Source organism: Alosa alosa, chromosome 8 (assembly GCF_017589495.1).
Source record: "Alosa alosa isolate M-15738 ecotype Scorff River chromosome 8, AALO_Geno_1.1, whole genome shotgun sequence".
Classification (NCBI taxonomy): Eukaryota; Metazoa; Chordata; class Actinopteri; order Clupeiformes; family Clupeidae; genus Alosa; species Alosa alosa.
In genome coordinates, this window is record NC_063196.1 from 4,954,506 (window position 1) to 4,974,124 (window position 19,619).

The following is a 19,619-nucleotide window of genomic DNA, read 5'->3' on the forward strand; positions in this document are numbered from 1 at the left end:
CGGGACACTGAAAGACCGGGGTACACGAAACTTGGTGGGCATGTAACCCCACATGGATAGCATGGAACCATCGTTTTCGTTTTGATCTGTAGCCCCCCGCTGGACTGGACCCCCCGAAAGGAGGGTAGGGCAAACACAGTTTTCTGTGAATATCTCGAAAACTGTAGGGTTTAGGAGGACCATTTTTTTTTGTATGTTGATCTCAAGGGGCCATGTCAACCCATTCCATAACCACTCATTTCATGTATAGCGCCACCTAGTTAAACACAAAAAAGTAAAATGAGGTGTTGTAATTGAAGGTATCTGTGACCTAACATAGTCAAAACTGCACGAAATTGGAATTGTAGGATCATTATGACACCCTCTGTATGCACGCCAAGTTTTGTGGAATTCCGTTCATGGGGGGCCACACAATAAATTAATTTATGTTACTATACACCAACTGGCCTGTAGGTGGCCGGAGACAGTTTTCTGTGAATATCTCGATAACCGTGAGGGCCTAGGAGGTCCACCTTTTTTTTATGTATGTTGGTCTTAAGGGGGCATGTCAACCCATCCCATTACCACTTATTTCATGTATAGCGCCACCTAGTTAAAAATTAAAAAGCAAAAAATTAGGTGTTTTCATCACAATATCTCTGGCTGACAAGGTCAAAACTGCACTTGGTGGGCATGTATCCCCACATGGATAGCATGGAACCGTCATTCTTCGTTTTGATCTGTAGCCCCCCTGCTGGACTGGACCCCCCCGAAAGGAGGGTAGGGCAGACACAGTTCTCTGTGAATATCTTGAGAACTGTAGGGCCTAGGATGACCAATTTTTTCCGTATGTTTTGCCTCCAGGGTCATGTTAACCCATTCCATGTGCACACATGTGCATAAACAGATACACACGCACACACATACATTTACAGTAATCATACGTATGACACATACTCACACAGTAGACATATGTACGCATGCATGCACATGCACAAACACACATACGCAGGCAAACACACAAGCACGCACATACACACACACACCCACACACATAAACATAAATTTGTACACGCACACATGCACACAATTCAAGAATTTTTACCGTCATCTACTCCCTGAATTTTTGGTCATTGATACCCGGGACACCGAACCACCGGGGTACATGAAATTTGGTGGGTATGTAGCCCCACTAGACTTTTACGGAAAAATTTCATTTCGTCCCCGGGTACCACCACCAGCCCCCTGGCTGGGCCCCCCGAACTGCAAAAAAACAAACAGTTTTTCCTAAATAACTACCTGAACCGTGGCACTGAGGATGAAGAATCTTTTATGGTATGTTGGTCTCAAGGGCCCACATCAACCTGGCTCATAATCACTCATTTGTGATTTGCACCCCGGTAAAAATGAAAATGCAATATTATTCTGCTTTAATTGCCCCTATCTTCAGTTAAGATGTTCAGAACTGCACCAAATTTTATGTGTATGATTGACCTGGCATTCTCTGGGGGTATGCCAAGTTTCGTAGAATTTCATCCATGGGGGGGTCTAAAAAAATTAGGTTATGTGTACCATATTGGTTTTCAAAGGAGATTTTATTAGTGTCGCCAGCATAGCCTATTGACAATTTATGTTGTAAATAGGCCTACCTTATAATCCTACCTGTAGCTTAGGGAAGCTAACAGCTTTCTATTAGGATCTAGTTTGTTAGTTACCATTTTGTCATAACTCCCTGATGCATTTTTGCATTTAGAATAGCCAGAGCGTGTATATCTCAATCGGAAAATTAAACAATATCGGGTGCCTATGGACTAGGCTGGGTGAACCCAGCCTGATCTGCCCGCTATTTATTTTTTGATTTCTTAAAAGATTGAGCTTGGTCTGATGAAAGCCAGACTAGCCATGGACCTCAGTTACACAATGCAAGGGAACATGAATCAGCCTATATTTGCACGAACAATAACGGACAAAAGCTCTTCAACTTTGGCCCGTTAAAATGTGTATGAACAGTCTAGCGACGCATTTCATCAAGGCCCATTTGGACATGTCAGTTATTTGCACCACTGGTTAGATGTAAAACAGCATTTCGTTTCAGACTAGGCTACTGTTACTTAATTTGTGCATTAACAATAACGTTTCAGACTACTGTTACTTAATTTGTGCATTGACAATAAAGTATTACATGAACTAAAGATGACTAAAATCTTATGTAGAAGAAGAAACATTCACAAAAAATCCATCCATCCAAAAATGACCTTTGTTTTTGATAGCTGTGGAAAACGGCATGGAACTGACAGAGATGTTTTACACAAAAAATAAATAAATAAATAAATAAATAACATTATGCTGATACACCTGTAGGCTACATTGTATTTGGGAAAAGCAAAAGGTAAGTGACCTTTCATCAATCCAGTTGCAATGGATGAACTGTGATTAACTGCCCTACTTGTGATTGTTTAGAGATTTTAAAGGTTTTATAACAATGCTACATCTTCTTTGGCTATTCTACAATCTATTCACCTTTTCAGCACCAGTAGGCTACTTTCTGTGCAGCCGCACACACACACTCAGGCATGCCAAACAAGCATACACAAAAGTTTCAAGAGTGGGGGATGGAGTAAAATATGGAGACAAATTGAAGTGTGATTTATTTTCGCGGAACGGATGTACAGGACTGAGCGGCGGTCATATTTTGTACCGCTATGCGGTACATCTAGTTCACTCAATACTCATCATGGATATCACAAGTTTTAAACAACGAAAACAGAAAGGATGGAGGCAGCAACGCTAGGAGTTATACAAGAACAAGGTAGGCAATTGGTGTGCTTGTCAGAACGTTAGACTGCACTAAAGCCAGACGTCACGTTACGCTAGAACAAAACTAAAAGGTACCTTTAGCCTATATAGGGCTGTATCAAGTTGTCCAAATGAATAGGTAATTGTAGACGTTGTCGTTGTATTATTGCATGTGGATGTTGTTATGCTATGTAGGCTACTTTTTTGCTGACTGACCAATGCACGGACCTAAAACGGACAAATATTGTTCACGAGTGAATTATTTCTTTTGCGGGGGTGTGCGTACCATAGCATTAATTCCTGCAGGCGCCCCTGAGGAGAACGTCTCTTCTGCCAAAGTGCACCACATACAACACCCCAAATATCACATTAAAATAGCCTGTAGAATAAAGATCGTCATGCACCTCTGTCGTGCACTTGACAGGTGTGAGCGTTCGTCTCGGGATAAACATTTCGGACGTCATCCCCTTCAATTAATGGGCTATGGGTGCCTTGAAAGCAATGCATTTGGGTTGTATATCACGAACTTTTGCCCAAAGAAAAAGTTCCATTCTGTCAAAATCAAGCCCAACATGCATTGCTTGGAAGCCCCCTCAAACGAGGTCAGGTTTATTTACTGCGCATGTGATTCAATAGTAAATCACGATATATTGAAACTGAGCTGATCGAAATGTCCTCCTGGGTTGCGGGAGATGATGACACACTGAAGAGTTTCCACTTCTTGTCCCTGCTCTGCCCTTTTTTTTTCTCTAAATAAACTTCTAATATCCATTTGTCCTTATACACTTATTTCGCTAAGGCTAGTTAGTAGAAGCACGAAACAGCAATGCGTAATAGCGTAGAGGAGAATTGAAATTGCAACATTTTGCAACAAATGATTCTAAACCTGCCCAGATCACGTCAGATCGTCTTGCGCTGCTGTTAATGCACACAATGGACACAAAACACAAACGTCTCTTCTACGGGGCTATTTATTTCATTCACGATTAGAGTTTTTGTTGTTGTTGACGGCCCATAGATCCGGGGCTATCCCCAGAGGATCCGGGGCTATAGCCCCGAATGCCCAGGTCTAACGACGCCACTGCTCCTTACTCACAGACCTATTCACAAACCTGCGGCATTTTGCCGTGTTTTGAAATCCTATGCAGCTACAGGAGCTTCCAATCGTGAGGAAGCAATTTTGCATTGTAGGCATAACTAACATGCAATAACGCCGCCAACAACAACCAAAACTAGGCTAATCATTGTCAACACGTAAATTAAATGTAACATTATTGTGAATCAAATTAAAATGTTCTCTTTTGCAAACGTAGGCATAGTAACATAATAATTTACAATGTTACAAAGATACTACATCAATCCGTATGTTTCATTATAGGCTACTAGGCTATTTGTTTTGCCTTGATTCATTTAGGCTAGGCCTTTTTATTCAGGGGCCGTATTCACAAAGAATTTTAAGGCTAAAAGTAGCTCCTAACAGGCGAATTTAGGAGCAACTCCTAAAAATAATGGGCGTGTCACTCCTAACTGTAGGACTCCTAGTTTTTTCACCAAAAGTAATTCACGAAGCATTTTAGACCTAAAAGTAGCACCTAAGTCAGGGACAGCTTAAGTCGAGAGGACTCCTAACTCACTAAGACCTCTTCATAAACAGCTTTTTTGTGGCATTTTACGTTGCGATGTTTTGAAATGCGTAGCCTATGCGCAACAGGAGCTTCCAATCGCGAGGGAACAATTTATTTTTTATTTTGGGCAAGCCTGCATTCATTCATTCATTCATTCATTCATTCAACCTTTATTTATTCTCGGAGTGTCATTGAGGGAAGCCCTCATTTTCAATGAAGCCGAGATTACAGAAGCGAATCAAAGCGTTCCACAAACAAGACAACATTCGAGGCCTTCTGTTGAAGAAATTTATATAAAGCCTGCGCTAACAGTAATCCTCCTGCCCTTGATAGGCCTACCACAGCTGTGGATAGTGTGGAATGTTCAAGTAATAACACAATACAATGTGTGTCTCAATTGTCCCCCGCTGACCACCTCACACATTTCTCTAGATTTTGCAACGAACTTACATGACACAATGCCATAAAATATGCCTGTTTTAGGACACAGAATAATGTTTGTAATGATACCAGGTAGGCCTACGTTTAACAGTAACAAGTGTAATGAGCTATTCATTGTCAAAGGTGCATGGTGAAGTGAAATTCTTACTTTGGAAAACAAACATTTGCCGATATCATCGCCGATCATCAGAATATTGCAACAAATTCTGTGTTCTGGACTGCAGGTAACTTGTTAAGCCAGTGGTTCTCAAACTTTTATTTAATTCCCCACTTTGATCAAGGGGCATGACTGATGATAGTGGAGATAACGTGTTATCCCGAGGCTTTTGCAAATCAGCATCTTCGACGGTAGTCTATTAAAAATATTTTCTATGTCCCAAACGGAGAGCCATACTTTATTGTTTTTAACGATCTCTATGCTACTCACAAAAATGTAGGCATGGGGACATGATGAAGTAGGCTATCCAACTGTGTTAAATTATTGTGATTACGAGCCAGTGGTTTTCAAACATTATGCGTGACTCTGACATCTAACTAAATGCAACAGGCTCATATCGTCCTCGCATTCGCAAAATGAGGACCAGTGTTTTGTCAAATTGCAAATAGCTATTCGTTTTAACGATTTTTTTATGATAGTATGAAGTGCTTTTTGTATAGGCTACTATCTTAATCTTGGAATATGGGGAGGGAAGTGGCGCGTCTGCAGTCAGCCAAATATGAATGTAATTCTGCGGCATAAAGCAGATTTATTTGTTTATTGTACAGAAAAATAAAAATGACATGTCAAGCAGTCAATTGACTAGTCAAGAAGTAGGGCAAATTAAGACACTGTTTTGATTTGCGTAGTTGCGTTACCCCCAACACTGACAATAACATAGACAGCAAATTAAGATATTTTTTCGTTTTGTGGAGCGGCACCGGTAGGCTATCAAAAGCAGATTTTGATTTTCGCTACCACCGTGTAGTCAAGCCTTAAGCCATACCCAAGTAGCCTTAATCGAGGTAATGTTTAATTACGATTTATTTTGTTATTGAATTCGTAGGCTGGGATTCCTCTCGGTAACAATTATGTTTAAAGGTAGCCTAGCCTCCTGCTTTTTCAGAAGGGGCGGCAGTCAGGCTACTGACAGAGCGACGCACAGTGGCTGAAAGTGGTACTAAAGCTTCACGCAGCTTCATGCCTCGTAATGTGCGACTGAAGTGGCCATTTGAAAGCCATGCCCACTGTAATGTGTGTAAATTTAAAAGATAATTTTTCACACCAAGAAAGTACTGTTGTTCGATAGACTTCAAAAGTTATGTTGGTTTTGTGCGAATCCGCTCAGTGGACTACATCTCTCGTCCAGAACGATGTACGTCACCAACGTAATGAAACGATTAGATTAGCTGTTATGCTAGTTAACGGTTGCATCTTGCTGCGGCTATGTCACTTAACAGTATCTAATGTACAGTCTATGGACGAATACAACTTACCTGATGTGTTTAATCCTCTGACTCATGGTATTTTCATCGGTAAGGAAAGCCCAATTAAGACCTGTTGCTGGTATGCTTGTAGTGTGGCTGTGAATGAGCGAACGTCACTAGCGCGACTGATGGGTTTGTAGTCGTTGGAATTACGATCTTTCACAATGTTGTAATTCAATAGTTACGAAACAAACTGCAAATGTCTTTACATGAAAGAATTCTTTAAAATTGACAAACATCATATGGGTAATTCAAGGCACAAGTCAACCGGGACCAGAAAATAATTTCTTTTTCGCCATAGACTGGTGTTAATTTTTTTTTGAAAGATAGGTCCCATGGAGGCAAACGGAAGGGACGGGACTTTGGCTCTCAATAGAGCTGCACAGTCCCGCCCACAGCCGATGCCGGATGTAAAAATTCAATGCAATTTCTCCATTGACAATTGCGGTAAAAGCCATAAAAACTTAACTGCACGTGGTAGACTTAAAACCAGCTACGGCTGTACTAAGCGATATCTGCTCCTATAGACACCAAGAGTTCATGGGGCACTAACCTTGTTTTGAGATAAATGCCTTTTATTCGCAATCTCTTGGATAAGTACTTCATTACCCACAATCCTGAACAATCCCACAATCCCACAGTGATGCCTCTGATTGGTGGAAAGGCCGTTATGGTCATAGGGAGGGAAAGTGAAAACCAGCGCCCCAAGTGGTTGCGTTCCTATCGAAGAGCAGCTCCAATGTTAAGTCCCATAGACCTATTTTTTTTAAAAATACTGTGAAGCCAAATCAGCGATCTTATCCACCAAAAATATTTTTCAGTGTCTATACAGTAATAATCTTCTAACTGTGAAAATTTCAGACCATATTTTGCCTTATTTAAAAAAATCGAAATTGCTCCTTTTGTTTCATAAACGAACTACAAAAAAGCCACGTGACTTTACCCTTCGACGTTACTCACGGTAGCATGGTTTGTTTATTAGCCTGGTTAGCATTGCCACTTAACACTTACTGCTAGCTCTTCATGTGAGTAGAAGCACAACACCAGTTATCCAGACATAAAGGTTATCACCACGTGGTTTACATCACCTTCCGTTATTACAAAAATATGTAAGCCAGTTAAGCAAATTGCTGTATTGATCAGTTAGAGATTAAGCGCCCAAACCTGTGACGTCACATGCAACTGTAGTTTGTTATCACCATGTTACGACAAAAACTCAAAACAATTCAACTGATCCTAAAAATAAGGTATGACCACTTGAAGCAATAGAGGTGACCCCAGTGCCTAACATATGGAAGGCATTAAATTAAGATCCCAATGTGCACCGAGATATATTTTTTCTAAAAAAAAATCCCATCCCCTCCGCTAAACTCTAGGAACGCAACCACTAGATGGCGATGAGATTACTTTCCCTCCCTATAGCAGAGCCCGTCTACGGATTATTAGACATTCTCTGGTCATAGTTTGAAACTTTCTCAGCGAAAAATATTGACAAAGATGACGGAGTCTTTTACTGCCTATGGTGAAAATCTTAATGTGATTAAAAACTTTCTTGACGAATATTGGCACTTGTATCAACAAGGATTGGGGTTTATACATCACACGAACTTAGTCAGGGCCAATACACTATCAAATAGACCACTGTAAATGTTAGTTAAAACACTCAAACTTTTCAGGTAGCCGACAGGCTAACCTTTAGCATTTCCGACATTGTATGTCATTACATAATGCAGCTAACATTAGCCTACATGCTGCAACACAGGTATGAAATATATTATGTTTTAGTGAGTGTCCAAAGGGGTGAAAGCCACTTTAAATCGGGTCACATTATTGACTGTTGTGTGTCCGAGAGTCCGTTTGTGGGTTTTGTAAGGGCCAGCATGAGGGACAAGACCTACAAAGTTGTGGTGAGTTAAGCAGGGAGGTTGGTAACGTTAATGCTGCTAGCAGTGCTAGTTAACATTAGCTAGGCTACTGTAGCCTTCATACTGTATGATTCATATCAATCATTAACCTTGGAATACTTTGTGCATTTAATGAACATTTTGTGTAATAATTCACGGCAAATTAATAAACTGAATATGGTGGTCCAAGAGCAAACCATGCACCAGTCCATGCATCAGCCCGACTGAGCAGTATTGAGAGCATAGGATGAGTCAGGTAATGTTACGAAGCACTGCCGTTAACGTTAACCGCTTTCACATACACACGATATAAAATACACGATGATAAATATAAAATTCAATATCAAAACACTATTATTTACACGATTACTCCTGAAATAACTGCTATTAACTGCACAATCACTATATAAAAATCGCTGTTTGGAGGAAAGAGTTCGCGTGCTGTCGCCGGTTGGAAAATGGCAAAATAAATCGCGCCGATTTTGCCTATATTATTCAGTGAGGCGCGGTGGTTTATGGGATGAGTAGTTCCTTCGCTCGGAAATGAAAATATGTACACAGTCTTGTACCTTTGACTTTTTTTGGATTTTCTCTTCGTTTTTTCACTCGAAATAATATGTTGAATGCTTATGAGTTATGCCGTAGCTGGTTAGCCAGCTGGTTAGACATGCTGTAAAACTCTTTAGATACGGATTTTTCCAAATGTCAATGGGACAAATGAATGGGAATCTTACATCCGGCACCTAACCGCATTTTGGCTGTGGGCGGGACTGTGCAGCTCTAGGTGTACCATAGGACTGAATGTTGGACTTTGACTGCTTCAGTTCATCACGTTTTCGTAAAAAAAAATTTGACTGGTTTGTCGTCAAGTGTCCTGTGTTTGGTTGTAAGATGTCATTTGAGATGCGATGGTTTCATGCATTCATTGCTCAAAACGTCACCACATACCACACACTGCGGCTTGGGCTCTTCCTCTCTCCCACTCCAAATAAATCCAAATTTGATATAATTTTCGTCATATTTCCTCACTGTTTTGTGCCGGTTGTTGCTAGCAGCTGCTCTGGGGGCTTCACTGGCGCCACCAAAGTAGCCGCTGTGTGCACCTGCACCTCGTCCTCTTCAGTTCTCGCTTCCTCCTGGTCCACACTTCCCTTCACAGACTGAAGCCACGACAGTAGTTTTGAAGTCTTCATTATTAAAAAACTCCACCTCTTGCCATCACCTCTTGCCTGTAACAGCTACCGTCAGCTAGCCTAACTCGGCGTCAACGGCAGTTTCAAATGCTACATAGGCCTAGGCTACTGCTACCCAGAAGCACTTGCAAACTTGTTAAAAGTTAATTAAGTATCTCTTTTTATTTTCTTGCCATCGGTTGATAAAATATTTTCATCCATTCTAATATGTTTGATAGTATTTCATGTTTTAAATGTTTTTTTTTATTTATATTTATTTCAGTGATTCTTTGGCATACTACTAGAGGGAGCGTACCACACTTTGAGAATCACTGTTCTAGAACAGAGCTCCGCTCTAGAATCTTTAGTATAGAGTACTAAAGTGAAAAAGTCACATTGTCCTGACAACCGGATTTTCAGTTCTAAACAACCGAACGAGATTTTCCATTGCTTTGCGGTGTTCTTTCTTTTGGAATTTATTTACAAACCTGAAAAAAAATCAGCAAGTATGAGACTCTGACTGATACCTGCATGCAGGGGCGAAGCACTGCACCATACTGACAGCAGTTTACACAATGTTTAGTTTTTTTTTTTTTAATGAAGACAATCTATTCTCAATATTACTTACATCATTGGTAAAGCAAATCGCTCGCAAATCATTTAGCAAAAAAATCGTTCCTTTTCCATAAAACGTTCGTGTGACATAGGATTTTCCCTTGTTTTTTGGTTTGTTTAGAACTGAAAATCCGGTTGCCAGGACAGCGTGACGTCACACTTGAGTACTCTATATCTTATACACATCATACACAGACATATGACATCCACGCACACATACATACAAAAAAAATACAAAGGAAGATATCAATAGTGTGCCCTTACAGTAAAGTTGGATTGTAACATGTTAAAGGAGCAATGTAGAAAAAAATGCAGGAAGGTGCAACGGTATCATAGTGCAAGAAGAGTGTTAGTGCAAGTAAATTGCCAGTGCAAATTCTATATCTGTTTAAGTACAACAGGCTACACAATATGTATAAAAATAGAATAATCATTACTTAACTATATAGACAAAAGTAAAAGTAGCAGTCAAGTAATGACAAAAAAAAAAAAACGTTTCAAAAGGAAACCGTTTCATACACTTTTATTTTCTTCAGCAACTGTGTTATGATTTTATTGCAAATCAGTTTTTATATAACCTTAGAGCAGCCGAAGTCTCAAGCCCGCTTTGTGATCTTTGGTCTAGGAGACATGCTTTCACAGTCACACTAAATAGAGTAAACACAGAGAGGTGTTTTCTGTCTCGTTTGCAGGGCAATATGACTATTGCATAAATAGTAGTCCATGTTTGTTTAAAAAGTTATTACTTCCTTAAATCTACAAACTGTGTCACCAGGTTGGCAACACAGCAACAGCACGCTACTGTATTTGAGTGAAAGCTCAACAGCAAGCACTTCCTGTGTCTGGTTACCTATCCTCTTCTCTCACACTTGGCACACTGAAACCAATGTAAAAATGTTTCACATCTTCTAAATTATTTTTTTATGTTTGTAATTTTGTTTTCTGATTGTTAACTTGTTCTGCCAATGGTAAAAGTATTTCTCATCTTGTACATTTGTGTTCAGTTTTGTCATGTGTTTTCCGTGATTTTCTCAGTTGCTAAAACACTAAAACCCATTGGCTGAAGAAAGTTCTCAGTTGCTTGAACTCATTAAGCTAATTGTTCAGTCTGTTGTCAATACCTTAAAACCATTTCACATGGTAAAACACAATTTGCAGATCTCAATTTTAAGCAACACATTCTCACTTCACATTCTCATTCTCAAAACACATTCTGCAATCTAATGTGCATGCATTCATACTGGTAAACACAAGTGGCAAAAATAAAATAGAAATAGACATACACACATAATTGATTAAACACAACCACACAAATTGATTTCACTTGTTTCAAATGATGTGACAAAACCCATATAAGCCAGTTCAGAGAGCAAACAGGTTGTTGAAGGTGGAAATGAGAATGGATAAAAGTGTCTTTAAACGGTAGAGTATACCGCAGCCACCACGCCTGGCAGGAGTTGAGTCCTGCTCCCTCTGTGTGGTGGCTAGCATTGAAGTCGCTCCCCTCAGACGTCTTCCATTAAGGGCAGAGCTGCACGGCATGGACCTGTCAACATCATCGGGTTTTCAAGTGGGCACCCCACTTCACTGATGTTTCGTCAACAAGCCCACGACACCTCAGTGGGGCTTGACAGCAGAACCAGCGTCCTGGAACTGCTCCCTCTGCCGATCTGGGACCTACCGTGCAACTCCCTTCCTCTCTGCCCGCCTGGCTTTGCCAACGTTCACTCCGCTTCAGCCACAGCCACCTGGATGACTGCTCTGCCTGCTTTGAAATGCTGTTCACTAGGCTCTTGCGGGTTGCACCTCTAACCCCAAGACTCCCTAGTGCTCTCCAGAGGGACTGTCCTGGGAATCCCCTGCACCCCACCTCCACTGGTAGGTTCCAGGCTCTCCAGCCCCTTTGCTAGCTCTCTGCTATGTGAGAGGACAAGGACGAGTGCATATGCGAGGTGGGGGACGAGGAGGAAGGGGAGGATGACAAGAAAGAGGATTTTTATTGGACACTGTAGTACAGTGCATTGTAGGCTGTATACTGTACAATACTGTAAACAAATCGTATGGCCCTGAACATTGTGCTTTCCATTTTGTTTACAGTACTGACTACTCAATAGATTTTGACTGGTTGCAAGGTCATATCAACAAAAGAACTAGAATCTAAGGAGAAGTTTGTAAAAATAGGGGTACAAGGAGAAGGAAGAACAAGAAAATGCAAAGAGCAAAGCAAAGTAGTACTTGACGAAAAAATATGAAATTTGGTGCAGCCCTATCCTCATTACTGAAGCTAATAAGAGGATTCAAGGGAGCGAGAGGGGGGGGGGTGTATGTACTTCTCCCTGAGAACTATATGTTTTGAACAATGTGTTTTCTATTTTCTGATGTATTGTTTACTGACTGCTTGGTAGTGTATATCATTTTGATCTCTTTGTTTATGATTTGAGAGCAGTGTTGATTTTAAGCACAAGTAAAACTGTTTTGAGGCGTAAGTTTGATTTTGCAAGAGGAGTCAGAGGTTTTGTAAATAGTGCTTGAAGCTAAGATTTTTGTTTAATGTTTTAAGGAAACGGAGCAAGGTTTAAGAAATTGTGTTTTAGCAATTGAGAAAAACTGTAATTTTTTGTTTGACCCTTCTGGGCCACTGTTGGGAGCTGTGTCTTCAAGGAAATTCACATCAGACACTAGAGGGCGTATTTAGTCCAATCTCGAAACTGAAGTGGTTTAGGACAGACTAAACCATAGTTTGCAGGATGAGACTATAGCCGACACACACACACACACTCTGTTGGCTAGTATTTTTTATATATACTCTTTTGATCCTGTGAGGGAAATTTGGTCTCTGCATTTATCCCAATCTGTGAATTAGTAAAACACACTCTGCACACAGTGAGGTGAAGCACACACTAAAGCGTCCTACATACTCGCCACTCCCGACCGGTAGCGTGACAATGTGACGTCAAAATTGCGTCATTTCCTCTGTCGCATGAGAAATTTCAGCCTCGCGCAGGCAGGTAGTGCACAGGAGATTATTTTTCAGATGCGCGCGACAAGCAGGATGAGCTTGAAGCCAAGATCAGGGACCATGCGTGCCTCTATACAGACATCAACCACATTCAGGCATTTTTGCCTAGCCCAGTGGTTTTCAAAGTGGGGGCCGCGAGGGGGTCCCAGGGGGGCCTCAGCAAGTTGGAATAAAAGCAACAAATAAATACATTTGAAAAATGTAAAATATACCTATTGGGTTGTTATACAATGCCATTATAATAATTTGTTGCATATCTGAACATTATATTCTCCATGATAATGACTGGGAATAATAGTAGAGTGATAGCTCTCATATAGCAGAAAGTCCCAAATGCAATTTTTACACACTGTATGCTCCATCACGAAGTGCTTGTGGCTAAAATAATTATTAGGATTAGCTTAATGTATTTTTACATTTGCCGTAGTATTGTCGATGGGTTTAATAACACATCAAGGGGGTCCTTGGCCAGAACCTAGTGGTATTTGGGGGGCCTTGTCGTGGAAAAGTTTGGGAACCCCTGGCCTAGCCCACATCTTAAATAAACATGATGTTTGAATAGTCAGTTTGAGAAGAGAGGGAAATTAACCTGTCTAGGTTACCAGCGAGAGTTTGTGATTTTTAAATAGTTTTTAATTAGTTTGCCGGATAAGTTGAAGCTACCAGAGAGATGTAACAACAATTAAATGAAAGAACTAGGACCCAGGGACATACCAATAATCCAGCAAAAGGATATCTGCAAAGACCTGAAAAAAACTTCTACCTTAGGAAATTACACAAACTCATCTCTCAGCACCAGCCAGCTAGATTCCCTCGGGATGAATAAAGTAGCCTATCTATCTTTCTATCTAGCTGCACACACCTTGGAAACTAAATGGTAATGATGGTACAGTAGTTGTGAATAGCAGCAACCGAAGTCTGAAGTATCATCACAGAGAGTAGTTTTTACTGCCATTGAGACCAGTGCCAATTCAAGAGAATATTGCAACTAGTGTCGGGAGGGGTTAGGTGCCTTGCTCAAGGGCACTTCAGCCGTTCCTACTGGTCGGGGTTCGAACCGGCAAACCCTCCGGTTGCAAGTCCAAAGCCCTAGGTCACGGCTGCCCCCATTATTATAAGGGCAATTCCATGCAAAGGTCATCCTTACCATGGAAAAACAGTTGTGCACACATTCATTTAGGTCTGTATTTTATTGTTTGTAACTAGAGATGCACCGATTGCAATTTTTTGGGCCGATACCGATTTCCGATTTTTCATAGAGTTTGACCTGCCGATTCCGATTTCATTTCTTCTAACCATTTTACAGCACACACACAAATAGTTATTTTCTATCTTTTCTTTGATAGAACATGTTAATATAGACGTGTAATCAACTTATCAATGATGAAATGGCTGTTAAAAAAAAAATGGAACCGGTGAGCAGACAGATTCTTTTTCAAGTCTAACTTCAGATGCAGTAGGCTATCAAATTATAGATTAAGTTAAGTTATGGAACACCCATTTTATGCTTCTCACATCCAATATCCAACTAAAGATTTAAGAACAATTTTCATGATACATTTGAACATATTACCATGTAACATATTTTCATATGCATTGATGAATTTATGGGAGGGCCACGGAAAAGTGGTAGCAGCCTAGGCTATCACGCAAACACAGGTAGAGAAGTGCTAATAGCGATTAGGTGCTCCACCATATGAAAACAGTGCACGTCTGTTTTGCGGTGAAAAAATTAAATCCAAATTCCGGTTAAATGCATCAATTAGGCTATAGAAACTTTCAGAGTCGACTGATTCAGTATTCAGAGCATCAGTTTTGTTCATTGTAGGCTACTATGTCAAAAGCAACTTTAACGTTTGTTTGCCTTTCTAATAGGCTATTGTTTGTTCACTTTCACGACATCCACTTCTCAATCTGCTAGACTAGGGTATTTTAAGGCAGCCACAGTCTACGTGCAGTAAATAGTTAGAGTATTGGGCACGCAATTAGGCAGTGACGGGCGGTGATGAGCGATGTTTACGTAGCCTAATGAAGTGACAGCTTAGTAAATTCCACGCAGTAGGCCAATGGTAAAGCACAGCGTTTGCTGCATAGAAAAACTCACTAGCCTATTAGTGCTTTCTTTGTAGCCCTACATCCAGCCCAACATGGCAAACCGTTTTAATGTTTAATGGCTAAACAGCAATTAGAATTATGCCTCGAAGCAATTTCGCAGCTTAGGCTACTAGACAGGGATTGAGAATGGTTTGATTTGGGAGATATATCAGTGTATGGCGGGAGAGAGACTCTACGCATATTAATTCAATGGCATTATTTATGCTACTATTTGTGTGTGATCGTTTAAGCTTACCTCATGTCATCATCTTATTGGGCAATCATCCAATCATGATAGCTACGTCCTCCACCGCAATAATTCGAGAAATAACCAGCTGGATATTTATACCGAGTTAGACCTAGTACTTTCATGTTTACGGTGTCTTTCTCCACAATAAACTAGCCTAACTAAGCGGTTTTCAATATTCATATTGAAATTCAATAGTCATATTATTGTTCAAAACACCAGCAACAGAAGGCTAAACTGTTTCAGCCATATTGTTTAAAATAAAAAAAAAAACAATAATAAACTGACTTTCAATGCATGCTGGGAGGCAAATAGGCCTAAAGCTAAATTATGAAGTGTTGCAATCTCAGCATGAAAGACTTTGCCAAGTCAGCACAGCTTCGGTGCTTTATTGAATCCGTGGTTGAACCAGACGGAGAGCTAAAAGTATAATGCTAGGTTGAACCTTTGGGTCGAAGTTTATTGTTACAAGGCAACCCCCACAACAAGTCTCTCTCTCTTTCTCTCTCTCTCTCTCTCTCTCTCTCACACACACATACACAGGCACTAGCGTCCCCAGGCGGAAAACCAACCTTGCAACATTAAGACTTACCTTCCCGGAAAGAGAAGTGAGAAACAAGAAACTCGTTTTAAATCGTGTTTCTTACCTTGTAACATCCACATAGTTCTGCCAAACTTATGCTAACCGTTCGCTAGCTTGTAAACAAATCCATGTGCTTTATCGTTACCTTTTCCCTCAGTTTGAAATAGCATAATGCACAATTTCTCCAGCAGAGGGGGAAATCCTGCCAAGTTTCCCTTTAAGGGTGCGTAAGTCAAAAAAAGCACATAACCACACACATTTTTACTCTGCGCAAATTCTCCCCTTGGCTCAAATCTGTAATTTACGTGTGATAGAGGGAGTTACGCGTTGCGCAACCCTAAAATCTGGGTGTTTCTTATACAACTCTTGCACACATTTTGCCATGGCTTAAGCACCTTTCCAGCTATGCGCTCTCGAGGGTTGTATTAAGGTTGAGCGCCACTACAAGGTGAAACAGCATATTGCTCCATGTCGGCAGTAGGCCTAGTTCTAAATACATGTAGGCTATACAGAACGTTACAAATTAACATTACAGTATCAAATTTGGTGCTGGTACAGCTTCATGTTTTCCCCCATTACAGTGTCACAGGGTGGCACATTTCCCGACATAACCTTATCCATGAGGCAACATTGTTTAATAGTGAAAACCTTGTTAAAATCACCCACTTTGGATATTGGAGCTTACCGACTGTGCATCTTCAGTTTTAACTTGACGTGATATGAAGTCATAATCCCAGAGCCTACTTTGTTCGAATCAGTCAATTTCTTTCTAATTGGAGCGAGGTCATCCATACATTTGCACAGACGTCTGGACTATAAGCAGCGAATATATTCGCCTGTCTCTGGATTTGTTTGTAGAGACTTCAAACTGTGGGTGTCAGTCTACTTCGTTAGCATAGATAAATTGATATTATGAGAAGCAGCTGCCATTGACACTTTCTTTCTCAACAGTGAGTTTGTAAATTATGGATCTACACACCTCAAGCATGTTTTGACTCTTTATAAACAAACCTCAAAGCAAAAGTGAAATTTCGTGAAGTCAATTGTTTGTTATGCTATGTGATTAATAACATTTTACTGTAGGCCTTCCCTATTCAGTTCACCATGCTTACGTTTTCAAAATCAAAGACTTGGTTTGTGTTCTTTCTGGATTTAAATGGCATTCAGAAGGTCAATGGGAAAGTCCACGTTCCACGTTTTCATATCAACCCGTATCAACCAAACGTCTGTATTTGTTGTGTATTTGAAGGACCTTTAAATCCTCTGGGGGGTATTCCAGAAAGCAGGTTTACTGGCTTAACTGGGTATGTTAACCCAGAGTTAGCGGTAAACCTGGGATTTCAGTTCCAGAAAGCTCAAAAATGATCAGGCTATGTAAGTAACTATGGTAACATAGGCTCTGAACTGAACTGGGTAAACCCAGAGTAAACGATAAACCTGGGATTTCAGTTCCAGAAAGCTCAAAAATGATCAGGCTATGTAAGTAACTATGGTAACATAGCCTCTGAACTTAACCTGGTAGGGGGTAGGTTTTGTTCAGGTTATGTTCAATTATGTTCGGTTATTTCAGTGTATGTTCAATCAGGCCGCTATTTTTACACTTGTCACACAATGGCGTTTCATTTTGACGAAGGTCCGATTGACAAAGAAGCACAAAATAATGTAATTTTCACCGTTAGAGGGCGATAAGACCACGACATCACATGATAGCCTATCCATTCTTTTCCAAACGAATTTTTCAAGAGCGCTAGAGTTTTTCAGCTGAATCCTAATATAGGCTACTTGAAAAGCATTCTCCATCCCTACATTACGCATGGACAAACAACATCTCAGACACATTGAAGATATAATTAAAACAAGTACAGTACAAAAAGGGGAAACATAGCCTATAGAAAATGAATAAATAAGTTTAAATATAGCTGTACAGCTCAGTCGGGTATGCATGTTGTCACTAAGTTTGGCTAAGAATGCTGATGGCATTTGGGATAAAATATTTTTTAATAGGCTACACACGCTCTCCGACTGGGAGTTTTTGTAGTGTTGGAGACGCAGAGCATATCGGCAAGCTGTCGGTCGGTGCGTAAAGTTTGCCTTGCGCTAAAGCAGTTCCTGCGCAACTTCATTCGTTTTCCTGGACACAAACCCACGAGGATCATTAAAGTGTAGTTTCACCAACTGGCAGGTCAGCATCACTTATTACATTTTCCAAATGTGCACCGAAATGTGTCCAATACCATGCCTTCCGACATTCACCCTTCCGATGATGGAGCGCAAAAGTTTAACTTGGCCCACAGCTGCAGGACCCGCGTTAAAATAGAAAATTACATTTGGGATTCTCAAAGAATTCTATGGCCCACTCAATCTGTTACAACTAGGCTAGTTTAAGAAAGCATCATTCAGCATGATGTCCAGTGAATTATTTAATTGTTCTTTTGACATTAAATAGGCTATCTTAAACATGCGCATTTACACGGTCAGTTAGGCTATTCTCTGCCAAGCAAGGTCTCGGACGCAGGCGCTTAAGTATTGCTCTTTTTCAGTGGCGCAAAAAGTGGGTATGCGCTATATGCTGCGCATAGGGGCGCAGCACCGTGGGGGCGCCAAAGCGATGGTAAAAATAAAAATAATAATAATAATATATTTGGTATATTCTATATGTAGATACTGTTATACGTTTCTAAATCATTTCTGCATTTCCTCAATGTTAAATAACATTTTAGAGGACTAACAGGCTAGAGTAGGCGCCCTATCTCATAAGATTCCATCATAGAATTCTGACATAGAAAAGGGAGTGGGGGCGCCGTGAGCGCTGAGTGAGCAGGGAGCAGTGAGTTTTCGTCTATGGAAAAAGATGGATACAGCAAAAAAAGCTGTCGGGGGCTAAACATAGAAAAAGAAAGAGGGAAAATTAGATGGCATGTCAAGCGATGCAACAGTAGTTAAATAAGTGGATGGTGAAAAGCAACAGGTAGGATTTAAAAGGTGACGTCTGCGCTTGGAGGCTTGCAAATATTCATGTTAACAGACTAGCGTTTGCTAAACATATGCCGATTGAGCTAGGTGGCTACCATGCTCATACTGAACTTTTAATGGCAAACTGCAAACAGAAATGTCACTCTAGCAACAACTCATTACATTTTTCCATTTCCTAACAATCCTAATATTAATTGCTTAATATTGTGCTGATAATGTGGCAAACAAAGGCTAGAGTAGGATCAGCCTTATCCTTGTGAACAACTGGCAAAAGGACGTTATGAGAACCGTTTAGACTCTCTTAAAATGACAATGCACCATTTAACAATACTTCAAGCAAAGATTGTTAAGGCGGAGCTCCACCTTAACAATCTTTGCTTCAAGTTCAAATTGGCAGAATTTTTAAAAAAAAGTTTAGTTTTAGCTTAGTTGATTGTTTTTTTTTTTTTTTTTTTTTTTGGGGGCAATTTGTTGTTGCATACCTCTCAAAAAATGGGTACCTGCGCCCCTGCTCTTTTTTTGTTATTACAGTTCTCTCCTCCTCGTAAGCCTCGACTACTCCGCCTCTGAAAAATACGGTGCTCTTCCTTTCGCCGGTTTCACTCATGGTTTCGACTCTCAATAGATGATGCCTTTATAAGTTCACCGTGAACGCGCACAACTCTAGGTTATCTAACACAGGGTTGATTTAACTAACTGGTAACCGG